The sequence below is a fragment of the Bos javanicus genome, chromosome X (genome assembly GCF_032452875.1).
Source record: "Bos javanicus breed banteng chromosome X, ARS-OSU_banteng_1.0, whole genome shotgun sequence".
NCBI classification, from domain to species: domain Eukaryota; kingdom Metazoa; phylum Chordata; class Mammalia; order Artiodactyla; family Bovidae; genus Bos; species Bos javanicus.
This window is the reverse complement of record NC_083897.1, coordinates 98,507,695-98,518,637: the sequence shown is the minus strand read 5'-3', so window position 1 is coordinate 98,518,637 and position 10,943 is coordinate 98,507,695. Positions and strand designations below refer to the sequence as shown.

The following is a 10,943-nucleotide window of genomic DNA, read 5'->3' as shown; positions in this document are numbered from 1 at the left end:
CAGTCCATGGGGTCACAAAGAGTCAGACACAACTGAGCAACTAAACTGAATTGATACACTCTTTCTAGAAAGCACTGAAGATTATGGTAGTGCTTATACCAAGAAGGAAAATCTTATGAGTTAGGATGCAGTGGATCCTATTTAGGATCATACACAAAGGAACTCTTAGGACTGTCGCCATGGTCCTCAGCCACTGGCCTAGAGTGCAACAGAAGAATATTGGGCTCAATTTTTTTCTATGTATATTAAAATGACTCTGATGAAACAGTTGAGTAAAATAAACATTTATTTAAGAATGTCTCTTCTAACAATATGCAAAACAATAATCAAATATAGCAAACAAAATTTTAGCAGAAATAAAATGCAATGAAGGTCAATACTTGACACTAAAGAAATAATTTATTTATTCTTGTTAATGCAAATATTGTTAGCTGATTTACCTAAAATTAAGATTTATTATTACTTTTTAAGGATGAGTGTAATGTTGGAAAGTGGTGTAAAAGAGTAAATCCTCAATATCCTAAGAGGAAACAGAGAATGCAATGTGTATGGATGTTTTTTTCTTAGCACATACGGAGGGATTTTTCAAGAAAATAATTTAAAATAATTGTTTCTGTATAATATCATATGTGAAATGAATCACCAGTCCAGGTTTGATGCATGATACAGGATGCTCAGGGCTGGTGCACTGGGATGACCCAGAGGGATGGTATGCGGAGGGAGGTGGGAAGGGGATTCAGGATGGGGAATACATGTACACCCGTGGTGGATTCATGTTGATGTATGGCAAAACCAATACAATATTGTAAAGTAACTAGCCTCCAATTAAAATAAAGAAATTTATATTAAAGATAAATAAAATAAAATAATTGTTTCTACAGAAATTGCACTGGGAGTGGGAAAAAGTAGGAAATTGAGTGTTTCTCTCACTTCAAGTATTTTTGGTTTCTACTTTACTTGTTAATATGTGTGCTTGTCTTTACTAAATATTTTAAATATATTTTAAAAATGAATTTAAAATGTGAATGCAAGACCTGAAACTGCAAAATTCCTAGAAAAAAACAGGTGGTAAGCTCTTTGACATCAGTCTTTGTGATTTTTTTTTTTTTTTTGGATTTAACATCAAAATAAAAGCAACAAAAGAAAAAGGAAGCAAATGCGATATCAAACTAAAATACCTCTGCATAACAAATGAAATCATCAAAAAAATGAAAAGGCAACATACCAAATGGGGGGAAATATTTGAAATTCATGTATCTGATGAGAGGTTAATATCCAAAATATATAATGAACTCATACCACTTAATAGCAAAAACAAACAAAATCCAATTATAAAATGGTCAGAGGATCTGAATAGATATTTTTCCAAAGAAGACATACAGATGGCAAACAGATACATGAAAATATTTTAATATCACTACTCATCAAGGAAGTGCAAATCAAATTCACAATGAGTTATCCTGTCACACCTGTTAAAATGGCTATTATCAAAAAAACACAAGAAATAACAAGAGCTGACAAAGATGTAGAGAAAAATGAATACTTGTACATCATTGGTAGAAACATTAATTGGTGTGGGCCACGTGTAAAACAGTATGGAAGCTCCTCAAAAAATGAAAAACAGAATTACCTTATGATTCAGCAATTTCACTCCTGGATATATATCCAAAGAAAACTAAAAACTAATTTGAAAAAAAAAAAACCAACAACAACATATGCACTCCAATGTTCATAACAAAATTATTTACAATACCCAAAAGATGGAAATAATCTAAGTATCCATCAACAGATTAATGGATGAAGATGTAAAATTTTGCCATGTGCAACAACATGGATGGAGTTGAAGGACATTGTGCCTAGTGAAATAAGTCAGACAGAGAAAGACAATATTGCATGAAATCACTTACATGTGGAATCTAAAATACAAAAAGAAAAAAAAAAAACTAGTTAATATAACAAAAAAAGAAACAGATGCACAGATAGAGAGAACAAACTAGTAGTTATCAGAAAGGAGAGGGAAAGGGAGGAGGGTCAAGATTGGGGTAGGGGATCAAGAGGTACAAAGTGCTATGAATGAAATAACCTACAAGGATATACTGCCTAGCACAGGGAATATAGCCAATATTTCATAATAACTATATTTTTAAATTTTTCATTGGAGTATAATTTATTTGTAATGTGTAAGCTTCTGCTGTATAGGAAAGTGAATCAGGTATACATATACATATATTCACTCTTTTTCTGATTCTTTAACCATTCTTGTTATTACAGAGTATTGAGTTCCCTGTGCTATATAGTAGGTCTTTATTAGTTATTAATTTTATACATAGTAGTATGTATATATCAATCTCAGTCTCCCAATTTGTCCCTTTCCCCTTTCCCCATTGCTTACCATAAATTTGTTTTCTATATCTCTGACTCAATTCCTGTTTTGTAAATAAATTTATTTGTACCATTTTTTTAGATTGTACATATAAGCAACATTATATGATATTTGCCTTTGTCTGACTTACTTCACTCAATATGACAATCCCTAGGTCCATCCATGTTACTGCAAATGGCATTATTAGCTTTTTGATGGCTGAGTAATATTCCATACCAGACCACCTGACCTGCCTCTTGAGAAATCTGTATGCAGGTCAGGAAGCAACAGTTAGAACTGGACATGGAACAACAGACTGGTTCCAAATAGGAAAAGGAGTACGTCAAGGCTGTATATTGTCACCCTGCTTATTTAACTTATATGCAGAGTACATCATGAGAAACACTGGACTGGAAGAAGCACAAGCTGGAATCAAGATTGCCAGAAGAAATATCAATAACCTCAGATATGCAGATGACATCACCCTTATGGCAGAAAGTGAAGAGGAACTCAAAAGCCTCTTAATGAACATGAAAGTGGAGAGTGAAAAAGTTGGCTTAAAGCTCAACATTCAGAAAACGAAGATCATGGCATCTGGTCCCATCACTTCATGGCAAATAGATGGAGAAACAATGGAAACAGGGTCAGGCTTTATTTTTGGGGGGCTCCAAAATCACTGCAGATGGTGACTGCAGCCATGAAATTAAAAGACACTTACTCCTTGGAAGGAAAGTTATGACCAACCTAGATAGCATATTCAAAAGCAGAGACATTACTTTGCCAACAAAGGTTCGTCTAGTCAAGGCTATGGTTTTTCCTGTGGTCATGTATGGATGTGAGAGTTGGACTGTAAAGAAGGCTGAGCGCCGAAGAATTGATGCTTTTAAACTGTGGTGTTGGAGAAGACTCTTGAGAGTCCCTTGGACTGCAAGGAGATCCAACCAGTCCATTCTAAAGGAGATCAGCCCTGGGATTTCTTTGGAAGGAATGATGTTAAAGCTGAAACTCCAGTACTTTGGCAACCTCATGCGAAGAGTTGACTCGTTGGAAAAGACTCTGATGCTGGGAGGGATTGGGGGCAGGAGGAGAAGGGGACAACAGAGGATGAGATGACTGGATGGCATCACTGACTCGATGGACATGAGTCTGAGTGAACTCCTGGAGTTGGTGATGGACAAGGAGGCCTGGCATGCTGCGATTCATGGGGTCACAGAGTTGGACACGACTGAGCGACTGAACTGAACTGAACTGAATATTCCATTGTATATATGTACCACATCTTCTTCATTCATTCATCTCTTGATGGATATTTAGGTTGCCTCCATATCCTGGCTATTGCAAATAATGCTGCAGTGGAAACTGGGGTGCATTTATAATAACTTTAAATTGAATATAACCTGTAAAAAAAAGAATCGCTTTTTTATACACTTGAAAATAATAAATACATTGTAAGTCAACTATACTTCAATAAAAAATAAACAAAGAAAATAAAAATAAATAAATAATAAAATATGGAGAATTCTCAATACTCAACAGTAAAAAAAAAATCTTAGTAGAATGAAGGAAAGACATTTCACTGAAGATGGTATCCAGGTAGCAAATAAGTACATGAGATGTTCAACTACATCAACCTTAAGGAAATGTTGAATAATACTAATATGAGATTTTATCATGTCTTTCAGAATCACTAAGCCAAAAAAAAATGACAATAATAACAATATGAAACTTTGAGGATATGGAAAAACTAAATTATTCATATGCTATTAATGGGAATGTAAAATAGTACAGCCACTCAGGATAGCACTTTGAAAATTTCTTAAAAATTTTAAAAAACTAAACATGCAACAAAACTACCACAGCCTCACATATCATAATCCTGGATATTTATACTAGTAATATGAAAATTTAGGTTAACTATAAACCTGTATATAAATGTTCATAACAGCTTTCTTTGTAATATCACAAAACTAGAAAAAACCCAGATGTTTATCAATGTGGGAATGATTAAACAAACAGTGGTACAGTCATATCATGAATACTGCACTGCAATAAAAAGAACAAACTATTGATATATGCAACAATCTAAATGAACTCCAGATAATTATGTTGAGTAAAAGAAAATCCAATTTCAAAACTTCCATGTAAAATGATTAAATTTATGTATTATTTTTGAAAAGTCAAAATAATAAACATTGACGATAGAATAAAAGAAAATGTATATGCAATCCTGTGTTCACTGCAGCATTATTTACAACAGCCAAGAACTGTAAACAATCTAATTGTATATTGATGGATTAATGGATAAATAAAATGTGATATATATATAATATATTTGTATATTATATATACAGATATTATATTATACATATATTGTACATATATGTATATATATTATACATATATACATAGCATTATTATAATATACATGTATTGTATCTATCTATCTATCTATCTATATATTTATATACACACACACATACAACAGAGAAGGCAATGGCAACCCACTCCAGTACTCTTGCCTGGAAAATCCCATCGATGGAGAACCCTGATGGACTGCAGTCCATGGGGTCGCTAAGGTTTGGACAGTATTCAGCGACTTCACTTTCAATTTTCACTTTTGTACATTGGAGAAGGAAATGGCATCCCACTCCAGTGTTCTTGCCTGGATAATCCCAGGGACAGGGGAGCCTGGTGGGTTACTGTCTATGGGGTTCCACAGAGTCGGACATGACTGCAGCAACTTAGCAGCAGCAGCAGCACACACATACAATAGAATGGTATTTGGCCACAAAATGGAAATATTGCAATTTGTGAAAACAGAGATCGATGTTGAGGGCATTATTCCAGGTGAAATAAGTCAGACAGAAAAAGACAACTGCAGTATGATCTCAATTATAAATGGAATATTTTACAAATCCTAAAAAAAGTTGAACTCATATATAGAGAAAACAGATTGGAGGTTACTAGAGGTGGGGTGTGAAAAGCAAACAAAATGAGTAAGGAGGTAAAAGTACAAATTTCCAATTATAAAATAAGTAAGTCCTGGACATGTAATTTACAGAAGGTTGACTATAGTTAAAAAATACTTTATTTCATATTTGAAAGTTGCTAAGAGAGTATATCTAAAAAATTCTCATTATAAGAAAAATATTGAAACTATTTGTGGTGATGGATGTTAACTAGACTTATTGTGGTGAGCATTTCCTAATACATATACAAATTATATTATGCTGTACCTCTGAAATTAATGTCAATTACATTTCAATAAAAAAGAAGCATTTCTTTAATTTAGTGACTGATCATATGTGGGATGGAAGACAAGAAAAAAGTGAAGAGATGAAAAAGGATTTTAGGCTCAGGAATCAGACTGCCTCAGTCTCATTTCCGACTCTGCCACTTATTAACTATGCAAACATGGTTAAGAATCTACCCGCCAATGCAGGAGATGCAAGAAACATGGGTTTGATCCCTAGGTCAGGAAGATCCCCTGGAATTGAAAATGGCAATCCATTCCAGTATTCTTGCCTGAAGAATTCTATAGACAGAGGAGCCTAGCAAGCTACAGTTCATGAGGTCACAAAAAGTCAGACAGGACTGAGTCACTGAGCACGCATAGCTTAAGAACAGTAACCATCACATAAGAGGCACTCATATATATGAGCTATTGTTTCTCCCTCTACTGAGAAATGCATTTCTCTTACTTTCTGTACTTCTCGCTTTGCTCACTGCTCAGAAAACTGGCTGCCATGAAAAGCATACCTCCCAAAGATTGGTGGGGACTGATTTAGTAGTTATATGTCTGGGTCTATCTGTAAAATAAAGCATTAGGTGATTTACAGAGTGCCTGAAGAACTACGGATGGAGGTTCGTGACATTGTACAGGAGACAGGAATCAAGATCATTACCAAGAAAAAGAAGTGCAAAAAAGCAAGGTGTCTGTCTGAGGAGGCCTTACAAACAGTTGTGAAAAGAAGAGAAGCAAAAAGCAAAGGAGAAAATGAAAGACATACCCATTTGAATGCATAGTTTCAAAGAATACCAAGGAGAGATGAGAAAGGCTTCCTCAGTGATCAGTGCAAAGAAATAGAGGAAAACGATACAATGGGAAAGACTAGAGATCTCAAGAAAATTAGAGGTACCAGAGCACTATTTCATGCAAAGATGGGCTCAATTAAGGTCAGAAATGGTATGGACCTAACAGAAGCAGCAGATATTAAGAAGAGGTGGCAAGAATACACAGAAGAACTATACAAAAAAGACCTCATGACCCAGATAATCACGATGGTATGATCACTCAACTAGAGCCAGACATCCGAGAATGCAAAGTCAAGTGGGCCTTAGGAAGCATCACTACGAATAAAGCTAGTGGAGGTGATGGAATTCCAGTTGATCTATTTCAAATCCTAAAAGAAGATGCTGTAAAAGTGCTGCACTCAATATGCCAGCAAATCTGGGAAATTCATCAGTGGCCACAGGACTGGAAAAAGTCAGTTTTCATTCTAATCCCAAAGAAAGGGAATGCCAAATAATGCTCAAACTACAGCACAATTGCAAAGTAATGTCAAAATTCTCCAAGGGAGGCTTCAAAAGTATGCAAACTATGAATGTCCAGATGTTCAGGCTGGATTTAGAAAAGGCAGAGGAACCAGAGATCAAATTGCCAACAACTGTTGGATCATCGAAAAAGCAAGAGAGTTCCAGAAAAACATATATTTCTGCTTTATTGACTATGCCAAAGTCTTTGATTCTGTGGACCACAACACACTGTGGAAAATTCTTAAAGACATGGGAATACCAGACCATCTGACCTTCCTCTTGAGAAATCTGTATGCAGGTCAGGAAGCAACAGTTAGAACTGGACATAGAACAACAGACTGGTTCCAAATAGGAAAAGGAGTGCATCAAGGCTGTATATTGTCACCCTGCTTATTTAACTTCTATGTAGAGTACATCATGAGAAACGCTGGACTGGAGGAAGCACAAATTGGAATCAAGATTGCTGGGAGAAATATCAATAACCTCAGATATGCAGATGACACCACCTTTATGGCAAAAAGTGAAGAAGAACTAAAGAGCCTCTTGAGGAAAGTGAAAGAGGAGAGTGAAGAAGTTGGCTTAAAACTCAACATTCAGAAAACGAAGATCATGGCATCTGGTCCCATCACTTCATGGAAAATAGATGGGGAAAAAATGGAAACAGTGACAAACTTTATTTTGGAGGGCTCCAAGATCATTGCAGATGGCGACTTCGGCCATTAAATTACAAGACGTTTACTCCTTGGAATGAAAGTTATGACCAACCTAGCATATTAAAAAGCAGAGACATTACTTTGCCAACAAAGGTCTGTCTAGTCAAAGCTTTGGTTTCCCCAGTAGTCATATATGGATGTGAGAGTTGGGCCATAAAGAAAGCTGAGCACCAAAGAATTGATACATTTGAACTTGTGATGTTGGAGAAGACTCTTTAGAGTCCCTTGGACTGCAAGGAGATCCAACCAGTCCATCCTAAAGGAAATCAGTCCTGAATATTCATTGGAAGGGCTGATGCTGAAACTGAAGCTCCAGTAATCTGGCTACCTGATGTGAAGAACTGACTCATTGGAAAAAAAAAAAAAAAAAAAAAAACCTGATGCTGGGAAAGACTGAAGGCAGGAGGAGAAGGGGGCAACAGAGGATGAGATGGTTGGATGGCATCACCGACTTGATGGACATGAGTTTGAGCAAGGTTCAGGAGCTGATGATGGACAGGCAAGCCTGGCGTGCTGCAGTCCATGGGGTTGCAAAGAGTTGGACATAACTGAGAGACTGAACTGAGCACAAAATTGTAAAGCAATTTACTTTCAATTAAATTTTTTAAAAAATCCATTAAAAAATTGAAAACCACATCAAATACCAATACAACATGGGGAGAAATAAAGGTCAAGTTTCAGATCATAATGGAACTCAATTTGTAAAAAGAAAAATTACCAATGGTATATTTCTCTGAACTAGAACAAAATATTTAACAAATTATATGAAAATATGGTAGTTTAGTCACTATGTCGTGTCTGACTTTGCAATCCCATGGACTGCAGCCCACCAGGCTCCTCTGTGCATGGGATTCTCCAGGCAAGTATACTGGAGTGGGCTGCCATTCCCTTCTCCAGGGGTTTTTCCAGACCCAGAAATTAAACCTGTGTTTCCTGCTTTAGCAGGCAGATTCTTTACCACTGAGCCACCAAAGAAGCCCCATGAAAATATGAAAATATAAAAGACGTCAAATAGCCAAGGAATTTTGAGAATTTAAAACAGACCTGGAGGAATCAGGCACCGTGATTTCCATTTATACTACCAAGCTACAGTCATTGAAACAGTATGAAATTGGCACAAATACAGAAATATAGATCAATGAAACTGGATAGAAAGTCCAGAGATAAACCCACCCACCTATGGTCAACAAATCTATGACAAAGTAGGCAAGAATACACAATGGGAAAAAGACAGCCTGTTCAATAAGTGATGCTGGGAAAACAGGGAAGCTACATGTAAAAAAATTAAATTAGAGCACTCCTTAACACCATCCACAAAAATGAACTCAAAATGGATTAAAGATCTAAATATATGGTGAACACTATAAAATTCTTACAGGAAAACATACACAAAACATTCTGACATAAATCATAGCAAGATCATTTTTTATCCACTACCTAGAACAATGAAAATAAAAACAAAAATAGACAAAATTGAATCTAATTAAACTTAAAAGCTTTTGCACAGCAAAGGAAACTATAAACAAGATGAAAATACAATGCTCAGAATAGGAGAAAACATTTGGAAGCAAACTAACTGACAAAGGATTAATCTGTAAAATATACAGATAGCTCATGCAGCTCAATATAAAAACAGTTAAAAAATTAATGGTAGATCTAAACAGATATTTCTCCCAAGAGCACATATAGATGGCCAAAAAGCACATAAAAACATATTTAACATCACTAATTATTAGAGAAATGCAAATCCAAACTACAATGTGATATCACCTCACACTGGCCAGAATGGCCATTATGAAAAATTTTACAAACGATCACTGACTCGATGGATGTCAGTTTTAGTGAACTCCGGGAGTTGGTGATGGACAGGGAGGCCTGGCATGCTGTGATTCATGGGGTCACAAAGAGTCGGACACGACTGAGCGACTGAACTGAACTGAACTGAAATGCTGAAGAGGGTGTGGAGAAAAAGGAACCCTCCTACACTGTTAGTGGTAACGTCAATTGGTACAGCCACAATGGAGAACGTTATGGAAGCTTCTTTTTTTTTTTTCTAATTTTATTTTATTTTTAAACTTTACATAATTGTATTAGTTTTGCCAAATATGGAAGCTTCTTAAAAAACTAAAAATAAAGCTACCACATGACCCAGAAATCCTACTCCTAGGCATATACATGGAGAAAACCATAATTTGAAAATATATGTGCATCCCAATGTTAATTGCAGCAGTATTTACAATAGTGGAGAAGGAAAAGTGCAACCCACTCCAATAGAATTGCCTGGATTATCCCACAGACAGAGTAGCCTTGCAGGTTACAGTCCATGGGGTCACAAAAGAGTCAAATATGAGTTAGTGTCTAAATAGCAACAACAACAAAATTTACAATATCTAAGATATGGAAATGAGAGAGTTAATTCCTAGGCAGGTTGGTAAGAAGTTCAGGGTCCCTGAGGAGGAGAGACAGGTCTGGGGATCCCAAGGAAGAGAAAGGGTTCTGGACTTTTCAAGGAGGAGGAAAGGACAAACATCTTTTGCTCTACATTCCTTAGTCTTAGTCACATAAAACATTTTTTTTTCCTTTAAGCCCAGAAGTGATGATTACACAACAAACAATTCAGTTTAAACTCTACTAAGGATTATATTCTTCAGTATTCTTGTCTTGAGAACCCCCTGAACAGCATGAAAAGGCAAAATTATAGGATACTGAAAGAGGAAATCCCCAGGTCGGTAGGTGCCCAATATGCTACTGGAGATCAATGGAGAAATAACTCCAGAAAGAATAAAGGGATGGAGCCAAAGCAAAAACAATACCTAGTTGTGGATGTGACTGGTGATAGAAGCAAGGTCCGATGCTGTAAAGAGCAATATTGCATAGGAACCTGGAATGTTAGGTCCATGAATCAAGGCAAATTGGAAGTGGTCAAACAGGAGATGGTAAGAGTGAACATCAACATTCTAGGAATCAGCGAACTAAAATGGACTGGAATGGGTGAATTTAACTCAGATGACCATTATATCTACTACTGTGGGCAGGAATCCCTCAGAAGAAATGGAGTAACCATCATGGTCAATAAAAGAGTTTGAAATGCAGTACTTGGATGCAATCTCAAAAACGACAGAATGATCTCTGTTCATTTCCAAGGCAAACCATTCACTATCACAGTAATCCAAGCCTATGTCCCAACCAATAAGGCTAAAGAAGCTGAAGCTGAACAGTTCTATGAAGACCTACAAGACCTTTTAAAACTAACACCCAAAAAGATGTCCTTTTCATTATAGGGGACTGGAAATGCAAAAGCAGGAAGTCAAGAAACACCTGGAGTAACAGGC

General features: G+C 36.1%; 1 protein-coding gene across 1 annotated transcript in view; it reads right to left on the bottom strand.

The window, feature by feature from the left end:
* Positions 1-268: 268 nt before the first annotated feature.
* Positions 269-10,943, bottom strand: part of AMER1 (APC membrane recruitment protein 1) — a 69,036-nt gene continuing 58,361 nt past the window's right edge. The window contains exon 4 of the transcript XR_009735081.1: positions 269-3,759. The gene's annotated coding sequence lies outside the window, so the exon portion shown is untranslated. The remainder of the gene's footprint in view (positions 3,760-10,943) is intronic.